A 13,431-nucleotide genomic window follows, 5' to 3' on the forward strand; every position below is an offset into this window, starting at 1 on the left:
CAAGAAAATGTTTATTATTTATACATATTAAATTTAATTAATAGAGGGAAAATAGATAATTTATAAATTAGGCCTAACAAGCTTTGGAGATTGCGCCTACGTACCCCCTTTCAACGAAGGGGTCTTCAAGGTGCCTGATGAGAATCGTGTCTCGGCCTACGTATTCTCTTTAGAGAGGCATCAAGGTAACGTAGTTTTGAAGGAAAGCTTGAGAAAGCTCGATTACCAAAGGCTTGAAGAAGTCCGAGCTTGATTTTGAGAGGCTTAAATAAGTTGGAATTCGATCTTGAAAAGCTAAAGAAGTCGGAATTTGAAGTGCTTGAAAAAGGGTGTTTTGATTTCGAAAGGCTTGAAGAAGCCGGAGTTTGAATTTGAAAGGCTCGAAGAAGCTTGGATTAATAAAATATTTTGGGAGTTTTGAGAAGTTATTATTATGAATTTTAAAAGAGATCTCCTAGAATTTGGAATGATATTTTAATGACATGGAAAATACCTTTGATAGTTTGTTATGTTTTATATTTTATTGTTATTTAAGTATTTCAACAGATTTTTTAAAAATCTTATGGATTTGGGTTTATTATTTACGGTGCTTTTTTTTTTTGATAATTTGGAGGGTCTGAGACCCAATTTACGGTGCTTTTTAAGTAAATATAAGTATATAACAACTTTCAAAAAAAAAAGTAAATATAACAAATTAATTATTGTTTTTATTATCTTCTATTATAGAATCGAATCTAATTAATTAAAGAAATCCTATATCCAGGAAAGGAAGAAACGAAAAAAGGGAAAGAGAGGAGCGACACGGGCATAGATCAATAGGGATGGAGGCGGCCTGGTGGTTCAGGCAGTGGAGACAGGGGGACGAGGGGTGATGTTTACTGTGTAGCCCTTTGGTCTTAAATCTTAATCATTACTTTAAAAAACAAAACAATTTGTTTTCCAAATTCCAATATGCATTCAGAGGAGAGGCAAAGCAGAGATAACATCTTATTGAAATAGTTTCTATATCACAAACAAAATCATATTAGAATACATTTGTATGAACTCACAAACGTATAGGCATAGCATCATCATGAAATTCACAAATTCGTATCAAGTTTATAAGTTCAAAGATTTACCCATTAACACATTCAACGTGCAATTGATCAATAGCAAATATTAATAACCATGTTATCTAGCAAAGAGAAAGGATAATCATGTTAAAGAGTATCATGTTATCAAACCTGGTTGAAGAACAAGACAAATTAGGACTTGATGATCCTGCAAATAGACTTGTCACCTGAAATTCAGTCTCATACTTGATATCTCTTATTTTAGAATTGAAGTTCAAGAATGGAACTACAACTCACAAGTGATCACTCAGTTTCTCCCTCATTTTGAACCTTGCCTCTACCACCAAGAACCTCTCCTCTATGTATAGTTGTGTACCTAGGGTTTGGTCTATAGTCTCTTTGATTCACCCTATATTTGTTTCCTCATTTCCTAAATTAAACAGCATATTCCTTGAAATCATTTTTAAGTAGAATAAGAAATTATTCTCTAGAATTATCTAATTATTTATTATTTTAGGATTTATTTAATTAATAAATATTAAATTTCGAAATTATTTAATTAAATATTATTATCATAATTTTAAATGCTATTTTTATTAAATTAATATTATTAAGTAAGGATAAAATTATGTGTTCACAATTATTATGTAAAGGTATTACATATGTAACAAAAAAAAATCTATATCTATATATATTAGTAAAGCAGACTTGAAAAAATAGTGTCATTGCAATAAATTACATTCACTTGAAAAAATTGCATGATTGCAATTAAACACATTCAGTTACTTTTTGTATGTAGTAGCACAACACCTACGGGCAGAAGGTATTTGAAGAAAAGTTGCACAAGTTGCAATTAAAATTAACATTACGTTAGAATTGAAAATAACACTATACAATTGAAACATTCACTTGAAAAAATAAAATCATTTCAATTAAAAAAATTCAGTTACATTTTGTATGCAGCACCACAAAGATTAAAATAAAATTAAAAATGGTGGAAATTGGCAATGTCAAGAACCTATCCATCTACCAACATTAAATTCAAAAAATGCAATGTAGTGGACTAAATCAGGCCCTACTCCATATCTCTATATAAACAAACCACTCACACTCAAATCATGCATATCTTAGACTCCAGCATCCTACAGGAAAAAGAATGGCAACTGTCATAAGCTATTTCAACAAGTATGTCATGTTCCATCACATTAGCAAATTTAAAAACTTTTATTTTTTTTATTACTCATTTCTTATTTCTTTGTTTCAGGAGAAAGGTCATCAACAACAACAAAAAACTCACATTCCTTAGTTAACTATCTTCCACTGCAGATGATTGGAAAATAAAAGTGCGGGTTTCACGGATAGTGCATTAAGTAATAACAAATTACATTTGTAATAAATATATTAAATAATAAGATTAAAAACTGAAAAAAAAATTGTATTGTCAAAAGCTATTCAACTACCTACATTAAATATTCACAAAAATACATATATTAAATAATAATAGTTATAATTTTTAAAAATAACTTGAGTTGACAAATATTAAGAATTAAAATTAATTAATTTAGATAAAATATATTTAAAATTAATAAATATTTGTTATTAAATCATTATTGATGGTTAAGATTATCATAGAGTAATTTTTCTGTTTAACTAAATATATGATGATAAATAAATTAAATAAATTAAAAAATAAGTTAATTAAACTAGGACATATATACTAAATATGTTATGCCTGTGATGTTAGTTATAAAAAATAATAAAATAATTTAATTTTAAAATATTTGATCGATAATAGTTATAATTTTGATTTAAAATATGTTTTATAATAATATATAATATGACTTTATGACCTCCTATGAGATTTATCATTGTTGCACTCATTTACAACAGACTAAAAATGTAGTATGCAATGGTATTTAATAAATTTCATAAATGAAATTATATTTGATATAGTCATATAGCTACAATATTTCTTCAGTGATAAAAAATAACAATCATTCTTAACCAGCTTTCACTTTTGCACATTACTATGGTACACGAGTTAAAGAATCTTTTTAACTAAGTCCTTATAATTTATTTGTGCTAACCACATGTATCATCTACTGAGGGAATCAAGTTCTACTCAAGTGTAGTGAAAGTTAAAGATCTATCATAAAGTGCATTCCTTAAGGACAGAATCTCAGGGATCAAAAGAGTTAATTTTAACCATTGTAATAGACATTCATTAGGTTGAACGATTTGTGTTTTCAAATTGTCTTACGAGGTTCTATAATTTTTTACTTTCTATAAAACTATAAAAATTTATCGAATAGTTTAAATTATTATTCTAATTCATAATTAAGTTAAAAAATATATGCTCTTACAAATTACAAATTGCATATTAACTAATTAAATACTCATATGCAATAAATAGTATAATTTTTATATGTGTGACTAAGAATATGTTTCGGCATTAAATTTTTATTAGCACACTTACCATAGAGTTTCAACTGAAAACACAACTTTTCTTGGCCAAAACATGAAAGCAAGATATAAATACCACTTTATAAAAGTCTTTTTACTTTTATAGATGATTTTACACAAACACGGACTAAATTATTCAGCTCTAATTATATATTTTCATCATTTTACTTAATATTGAGAGTGCATTACTATTTAAACATATAATCACCAAATAAATTGAAAATAATTTTATTTAATAAACATAAAATATTAAATATGTGTTTTAATATACTAAAAAATTAACCCAAGAAGGGTAGCTCAGTTGGCAACGCAGGCTGAGTGTGAATGAAGAGCTCTCGGTTTCAATCCCCACACAGTACACTCTGGGGGAGGGATGATGAGCCTTAATTGTGACTAAATCTCGAATCTGTGGTATATCCTAATGGTGATGGTACCAAATTCTTATAAAAAAAACTACGAAAAAATTAGTGTACAATAAATTTTTTTTTTAGCTTCATTAATGTTATTACATTACATATGTTTATCATATTCTTAATTATCTATTATTCAATAATTTTTCATATTCGAAAATTATTTTTACAAATAATAGACACATAACTTAAAAACAAACCCGGGCGTTGCACGAGTTTAATTTCTAGGATCCTTTATTTACATAGAGAGAACTCTAACTAAGTAATTTAATGCATTAAAAAAACTCTAATACTATCTATTTCGATGTCTAAACACAATAATTTTTTTTCTGTTATATTTATATTTAAGAAATATTTTAATATTTATTATTTATATAATTACACTATAATAATTTTCATATAATATTAAAAAATATCGTAAATAAACCCGTGCAACGTACGGGTATAATATCTAGTATATAAGTAAAGCACACTTGAACCATTACATTAAATACATTAGTAAATATTGCATGTATTATAATGCATTAAGTAATAAAAAATTTATCTTTGTAATAAATATATTAAATAATAAGATTAAAAACTGAAAAAACAAATTGTATTATCAAAAGCTATTCAACTACCTACATTAAATATTCACAAAAATACCTATATTAAATAATAATAGTTATAATTTTAAAAAATAACTAGAGCTGACAAATATTAAGAATTAAAATTAATTAATTATAAATAGTATTTATAATTAATTAATTAATATAAAACAGAATTAAAATTAATAAATATTAGTTATTAAGTAATTATTGATAGTTAAAATTATCATAGAGTAATTTTTCTATTTAACTACATATATGATGATAAATAAGTTAAATATATTAAAAACTAAATTAATTAAATTAGGAGATATATATTAAATATGTTATGCATGTCATGTTAGTTATAAAAAATAATAGAATAATTAAATTAAATTTATTTGTCAAAATAGTTTAATTTTAAAAAATTTGGTCGATAATAGTTATAATTTTGATTTAAAATATGTTTTCAAATAAAATCTAATATGATTTTATAACTTCCTATGAGGTTTATCATTGTTGCACTCATCTACAATAAACTAAAAATGTAGTATGAAATGAAGTATTTAATAAACTTCCTAAAGGAAATTATATTTGATGTAGCTACAATATTTCTTCATTGATAAAAAAAATAACAATCATTCTTAACCAACTTTCGTTTGCACCTAATTATGATACACGCGTTTAAGAATCTTTTTAACTAAGTTCTTATAATTTATTGGGTTAAATATGTTCTCCGTCCCTGAACTTTGAGCGAGATCTGGTTTCCGTCCCTCGCCGGAAAATCTTCCTAGCGCCATCCTCAAACTCAATTGTTTGTACGGAAACCGTCCTTGCCGCCGATATAGCTCCGGCAGCCGTGCACGTGGACATGCCACGTCATTTAATGAAATGATGTGTAAATTTTTAAAAAATAAAAACTAAATAATTTTATTTAAATTAAGTCCTCAAATCTTAGCTAATTAAAACTCTAACCCTAAAACTAACATTAACACTAACCTAATTTCATCTCCTAATAAAATCAGATCAAAACCTCATTTCATCTCTTTTGATTTTCATATTTCAATTCTAGAAAAAATACCCAGTAAATATCTTCTTCTTCATCTTCTTTAACACTCCCCTCCCTTCTTCCTCCCCCCAAAACCAAGTAACAACACTGGCACCAGAATCGAACACCACCAAGGACGCACCTTTTCTTAATGTTTCCCTCATCTGGGGTGATGGGCATGTGTCAAAATTGTTACTTTCCTCTTAAAATATTTTCTTCATTTCATCTGGGTTAATGGGTTTGTGTCAAAAGTGTTCATTTTTATTTTTCGATGTTTTCTTCATACCAAACACTGCAAACCCAAAACAGAGAAGAGGTCTAATTTCTTCATTCCCATGGCCGCTCATCCTTACCTGAACCCTCTCATAGCTTCAGTTTCGTTCAAACATAGTATAAATGCATGCAATTGCAAACCCCTTTTTGCTTGCAGTATTCAATGTCAGTCCAGCAATCCTCTCTCTTGACAACATCAGAAGGCCAACTGGGTAATCGCGGAGATGGAAGACCACCACGCACCGACTCCTGCTTCCTTCGCAGAAACTCCTTCTGCACGAACCCAATAGCTTCAGATCCGAAATGGGTCCACGAAAAAGAGGAAAAGATTGAAATTTAAGAAGAAGAAGAAGAAGAAGAAGAAGAAGAAGAGTACTTGAGGGTCATGGACTTGGTCGACCATGCAAGGAAAGGCGAGGTGGAAAACGCTGGCGCAGCCGTTGACGGCGGCGAGATGGTGTTGTAGCGGAGGAGATCGATCTGGAAAAGGCGGAGGCGAGTGGATGCTCCTTCGAGAGATTGCAGATGCTTCGTCTCGGTCTCATCGTCTAGTTTTGAGGGAAAAAAAGGAAAAGAGAAAGTTAGAATAGGAAGATTGTGTTTGTGTTAGTTTTAGTTTGGAAAGGGGAAAAGGTGGGGAGTGTGAAAGAAGATGAAGAAGATGATATTACTGTATTTTTTGGTTAACTAGTTTTAGGATTATTTAGTTTAATTAGGGTTAAATCAGAGGGCTTAATTAAAATTTAAAAAACAAAAAAAATTAATTTTTTTATTTAAATGCCATGTCATTTCATTAAATGACGTGGCATGGCCACGTGCACGGCTGCCGGAGCTATATCGACGACAAGGACGATTTCCGTACAAACAATTGAGTTTGAGGATGGCGCTAGGAAGATTTTCCGGCGAGGGACGGAAATCAGATTTCGGTCAAAGTTCAGGGACGGAGAACACATTTAACCCTAATTTATTTGTATTAACCACATGTATCATCTACTGAAGGAATCATGTTCTACTCAAGTGTATCATAAAGTGCATTCCTTAAGGAATGAATCTCAAAGATTCAAAGAGTTAATTTTAAAAATTGTAATAGATATTCATTAGGTTGAACGATTTGTTATTTCAAATTGTCTTATAAGGTTTTATAATTCTTTACTTTCTATAAAACTATAAAAATTTATCGAATAAGTTAAACATATAATCACCAAATAAGTTGAAAATTAATTTTATTAAAGAAACATAAAATATAAAATATGTGCTTTAATATACTAAAAAATTAACCCAAGAGGGGTAGCTCAGTTGGCAACATAGGCTGAGTATGTGTGAAAAGCCCTCGAGTTTGATCCCCACATAATAAACTATAGGGGAGGGATGAAGAACCTCAATTGTGACTAAATCTCGAATCTGTCGCTATATTCAAAGGGTGACCGGTACCTAATGTTTATAAAAAAAATCTAGAAAATTAGTGCACAATTTATATTGAGCTTCATTAATGTAATTACATTACATATGTTTATCATATTCTTAATTATCTACTCTTCAATAATTTTTCATATTACATAAACTATTTTTACAAATAATAGACATATAACTTAAAAACAAACCCGTGCGCACGGGTTTAATTTCTAGTGTAAAGATATTACATACACAATAGACAATTGCCATGATTTAGAAATTAGAACAAGTGATCATATTGAAGGCTGGTTAACAGTAAACATACAATGAAACTAAATAAAATAATAAGCAAAGAGGACAAGGCATTTCCACCAAGCTTAGTAAGCTCGGTCATTGCAGTCCGCAGCCAGAGCCAGCCATTGACCAAACAAACTCCAATCCACCAACCTTCACACACACACATATAAAAGCCTATCTCCCCACTCAAGTTTCCACAACACAACGCTTCTTCATTCGCTTCTTGCTTACAAACTTGATATCATCAACAACAAAGGATTTTAAGATGGTGAGTGTAGCTGACATTCGCAAGGCTCAAAGAGCTAAAGGCCCTGCAACCATCTTCGCTATTGGCACTGCAAACCCTCCCAACTGTGTTGATCAAAGCACTTACCCTGATTTCTACTTCAGAGTCACCAATAGTGAGCACAAAGCAGAGCTTAAGGAGAAATTTCAGCGCATGTGTAAGCATTCTATATTTTTCTCTCTAGCTCCATTTTTTTCTATATAACATTCATTTACATTGCTAGACAGACTAGTCATTATCAGATTGATTTTGTTGTACTAATGTTGTTTCTTTGTAATTCATTTCAGGTGACAAGTCAATGATCAAGAAGAGATATATGCACTTGACTGAAGATCTTTTGAAAGAGAACCCCAACATGTGCGCTTATATGGCACCTTCTCTGGATGCTAGGCAAGACATGGTGGTCGTAGAGGTACCTAGACTAGGCAAAGAAGCTGCTGTCAAGGCTATCAAAGAATGGGGTCAACCTAAGTCCAAGATTACCCAGTTAATCTTTTGCACCACAAGTGGTGTGGATATGCCCGGTGCTGATTATTAACTCACCAAACTCTTAGGTCTTCGCCCTTATGTGAAAAGGTACATGATGTACCAACAAGGGTGCTTTGCAGGTGGCACGGTGCTTCGTTTAGCTAAAGACTTGGCTGAGAACAACAAAGGTGCTCGTGTGCTAGTTGTTTGTTCTGAACTCACTGCAGTTACCTTCCGTGGCCCTAGTGACACTCACCTAGACAGCCTTGTTGGGCAAGCATTGTTTGGAGATGGAGCCGCTGCACTAATTGTGGGTTCCGATCCGATACCAGAAGTTAAGAAACCTCTGTTCGAGTTAGTTTGGACTGCACAAACAATTGCTCCAGATAGTGAAGGAGCCATTGATGGTCACCTTCGTGAAGTTGGATTGACATTTCATCTCCTTAAAGATGTTCCTGGGATTGTTTCAAAAAACATTGAGAAAGCACTAATTGAGGCCTTCCAACCATTAGGCATATCTGATTACAACTCAATTTTTTGGATTGCACACCCAGGTGGCCCTGCAATTCTTGACCAAGTTGAGCAGAAGTTGGCCTTGAAACCTGAAAAGATGAGGGCCACTAGAGAAGTGCTAAGTGAATATGGTAACATGTCAAGTGCATGTGTCCTATTCATCTTAGATGAAATGAGAAAGAAATCAGCTCAGGATGGACTCAAAACTACCGGTGAAGGACTTGAATGGGGTGTGTTATTCGGTTTTGGACCAGGACTTACCATTGAAACTGTTGTTTTGCGTAGCGTGACTATATAATTTGCTTGATTATTTTGTTATTTTGTAACACTTAAACTCACTGGATTTTGTATCTGTGAGAAAGGAAATATACTCATATTGAGTTTGATTATGTACGTTCAAATTAAAATAATGAATGGCTAATTGCCTTATTCTTTTCATTTGTTTGATAAATGATTACCTTACAAGCTTCGTTTGGATTGATGGAGGAGGAGGGAGTGGAGTGGAAGGGAGGGGAGGGAGGGATGGGTCCATTGTTTGGTTTATTTAAAATAGGATGGAAGGGAGTGGTAAGTAATGGTCCAACATCCATCATGCTCCATTACATTCCATCATATTTACTCCCCCCCAAATTGGATGGAAATGAATGGAAAGGAAAATTGGTCACTTAATTAAATTATGAAAATACCATTCTACCCATGATAACCTCCATACATAGCTTCTCCTAGTTGGTGCCCTAATTTTCTCCCATCACGTAACAAAATCTGGCGGCAGATGAAAAAAGCTTCCCGCCTTTTACCTTGATAATACTCTTTCACTCATTCTCAGTTGCAGCCATCGTTGTTTGCTCCTTCTGGCTTTCCCCTCTGCCCTGCAATTGGTCTCTGCTGCAATCTTTTCCCTTGGCAAGGTGAGTCTTTTTCCTGCGAGTATGATCTGTTTCTGATCTTGTCTCTGTTATGTTTTTTTTGCTTTTAGTCGTGTTGTTAGTGCATCCTTGGATCATAGTTGTGCTGTTCTGTCCTTGCTCTTCTGTTTGGTTTTGATACTCCTATAGATTGTTGTGAGGCACCTTTATCTGGATGTTGAATTCTCACCAGTTGAACGGAGTTTGTGATGGGGTATTTGAGCTTGCAATTCGTGAAGGCTGTGGTGGGGTGGCAATTTATTAACTTATTATTTTTGTTATTTTGGGTTTGTTTCCCACTACTGGCCGTAAAAGAAACATTAGCTTACAAAAAGAAAAAATCTTGGAGTCCAATATAGATGAATTATGAATCTGGTTTGCTAGAGAGATTGATGAATTACACAAATATGTCACTTGCCATTTAATCTTTGACTATTTAAGTATAAAAGTATTGAGTGGAAAAGTGTTTTTTTTTTTTGAAAAATAAAGGATTGTATTATTATCCACAAAAAAAAAAAAAGACCTTGAGGACAGAACCCCCAAAGCCGGAAAAAAGAGGCAGACAAGGCACGCACGGACCGCTCGAAGGGAAAACCCAAAAAAGAATACCCATCCCCCACAGGGAACCCAAAAAACAACCCCACGGGCTATCAGCAGAGCTATATAAGCAATAACCAAGGCCAAAAAACGTGAGACAACAAATGAGGCACAAAACCAGCCTAAGATTCAAGGCACGAAATGTTCCTCAAAAACCTTTTCGAGACCCTGTATAGCCTCGATGTCGCTCCCTTCAAACACCATACCCACAACCTTGCCGAGAAGCCACGCCTTCTTTGCTCGCGTGAAGAAACGCCCCCTGCTAACAGTTCCCAAATCCGGCACTGACGAAGAAGCCAATGGATTGACCAAAGCAGAGCCCTCATCCAATAACAAAGAATCATCCAACTCACAAGTTCCTGGAATAAGTGACGAAGATCCCCCATCCTCCAAAACTGAGTCTCTAGCTTTAATTTTCCTAGGCCTCCCTCGGGAACGAGATGCAGAACCATTAAGGCCGCAACCCCTATCTTTCTTAGGACGACCCCGTCGCTTAGGAACACAAGAGTCCCCAACCACAACAGCATCAGGATCCCCATCTGGAAAATCAACCCCAGAATGGCATCCACCAGCAACAAGGGGAGGGACCAAACAAACCTCATTCAACCCCTCCGACGTACAAATAACACCACCATCCAATACAGAACCAGTAAGCACCTGGAAAAGATCTTCCAGAGCAAAAGCCTCCAGCATCCAAGCACTCCTCAATACTCCTAAATTGAAATCGATCTTGGCGAGACACAGCTGATCAAGGCACAAAACAAAAGACCCTGTCTTTTGTTGTGTTGTGATGGATTATTGTGTGGGAAATTGCCATTTAATTGTCATCTAACTTTGGCAAAAATGAAAAGTATTGTCGCATTATGCCTAGGTGACTTGTCTTTGGTTTATAGCTTTTGCACAGATATATGATGGGAGCTATAGCAAGAAGTATTATAATTTATGTTTCTGTTCTTTTAGCTATTTGGCTTTGTTCCTTTACTTTTTCATGTTTGATGCAGTATAGAGCATGTATTGCTCTTTTTCTCTTTAAATTCTGTTATGGATACAATTGATTTTTTTCCAATTTTTTCATTGTAATAGAGTTCTAAATTTTGTAGTCATGATAAAAAAATTGACTTATTATTACGTACATTTTCATAGATGACTAATCAAGATATAAGATCCAAACGGTGGCAGTTGCTTCAAATGGTAATGGTATGCCTCATAATCCTAATTTGTGCACTAAAAACCAAGACTAGAAGATCTCGGATACCTTCTAGAATCATAGAGCATAGAGATAGAGTAAGAGATGAAATCATGAGACAAATTGTAGGCAATGATCGATGTCGTGATATCCTTCGTATGGGTCCTCAAGCTTTCTTAAGCTTGTGCACAATATTAAGAGAGCAAGGTGGACTTCGGCATACACGACGAGCGACAATAGAAGAGCAAGTAGCAAAATTTTTGTACATAGTAGGGCACAATGTAAGAAATCGTGTAATGTCCTTTTTCTTTAGACGCTCTGGAGAAACTGTTAGTCGTCATTTTCATAGAGTACTACAAGCTGTGATAGAGTTGGAAGAAGTATATTTGAAACAGCCAGATGGAACACATGTTCCTCAAGAGATACTTGACAACCATAGGTTTAACCCATATTTTAAGGTACACATATATTTTCAGGCTATACTTTAATATTTCATTAACAAGTAGATATCACACATGCTTAATCAGATAAATGAATGTCAGGACTGTGTTGGAGCAATTGATTGTACACATGTGCGTGTTAAAGTTCCAGTAGAACATGCTCCTAGGTATCGTGGAAGGAAAGAGTACCCCACACAAAATGTTTTTGCTGCATGTTCTTTTGACTTGAAATTTACATATGTCTTGCCTGGGTGGGAAGGAACAGCATCAGACTCAAGAATAGTGAAAAGTGCATTGACCCGTGAATACGCTCTTAAAGTTCCACAAGGTAATGAAAATACAATAAACATTTTAGAAGTTTCTATTTTGGCCAAACTAATTAACTCATTAATTATATTTTTTGTATTTTCTAGGAAAATATTATCTTGCTGATGCTGGATTTCCTTTAAAGGCTTGTCTCATAACACCATATAGGGGGGAAAGATACCATTTACAAGAATACTCTAGAAACCCACCACAGAATGCACGTGAATTATTCAATAATCGACACTCATCATTAAGAATGGTCATCGAATGTTCATTTGGAGTATTGAAGAAGAGATTTCCAATCATACAGAGTGCAACTGAACCCACCTTTGGTGTTACAACTCAAAAAAAAATCATCCTTGCTTGCTGCATTTTACACAATTATTTGATGGGTGTAGATCCCAATGAGAATTTAATAGATGAGGTACAACGCGAAGTTGCAAGTGGAAGTGGTTTTCAAGAGGGTCACCAAACTCATAGAGAAGATAATGATGATTCAGCTAGAGGAGAGTTAATTAGAGATAATGTTGCCGGACATATGTGGCGAGATTACTAAAAAGTTGTTTTCATTGGTTGTTAAGTTTTCTAGTTATGTAATTTGGTATGCTTTTGTTAGTTTTTGTTTATTCGTACCTTTGTTTATTATGTTGGGATTGATTTTTAATTTGAAATATGTACTATTTTATTTGTGTTCATTATTTAGTTTGAATTGTGTATTATCTTGTTGGTTTATATGTGATTCATTTTTAATAAAGTCAGATATGGAAGCCAATAAAAAGAAGGCAAGGGAACCTAAAGCTGCTGTAGTATTGAGTTGGACAACGGCTATGAACGAGGTTTTAATTGATGCATATTTGCATCAACAAACTTTGGGGAATAAAAATGGCAATGCTATGACGACAAATGCAATGGACATCATTCTACAAGAACTACAGAACCACTTTCCAGACAAGCCTATTTCTAAAGAAAAGATAAAAGATCACATGAAGCACTTAAAATCGAAGTTCACTTCTTGTTATGATCTCTTCAAGAATGGTCTAAGTGGATTTGCATGGGATCCAATAACAAGCATGTGGATTGCTGAACCTGAAGTGTGGAAAAAGCTTATTGAGGTACTTAAAATGACAATATAAACTAATCTTTTCATGTGCCCTTAAATTGTGAATGCAAGTGATACAGATTGATTTACTCTCAAACTCTTTTTCCATAGAATTTATCGCAGCTTTGTA

General features: G+C 33.3%; 1 pseudogene; it reads left to right on the forward strand.

Moving 5' to 3' along the window:
* Positions 1-7,710: 7,710 nt before the first annotated feature.
* On the forward strand, positions 7,711-9,157 carry LOC130726181 (chalcone synthase 4-like; annotated as a pseudogene).
* Positions 9,158-13,431: the final 4,274 nt, after the last annotated feature.

The sequence above is a fragment of the Lotus japonicus genome, chromosome 6 (genome assembly GCF_012489685.1).
Source record: "Lotus japonicus ecotype B-129 chromosome 6, LjGifu_v1.2".
Lineage (NCBI taxonomy): Eukaryota > Viridiplantae > Streptophyta > Magnoliopsida > Fabales > Fabaceae > Lotus > Lotus japonicus.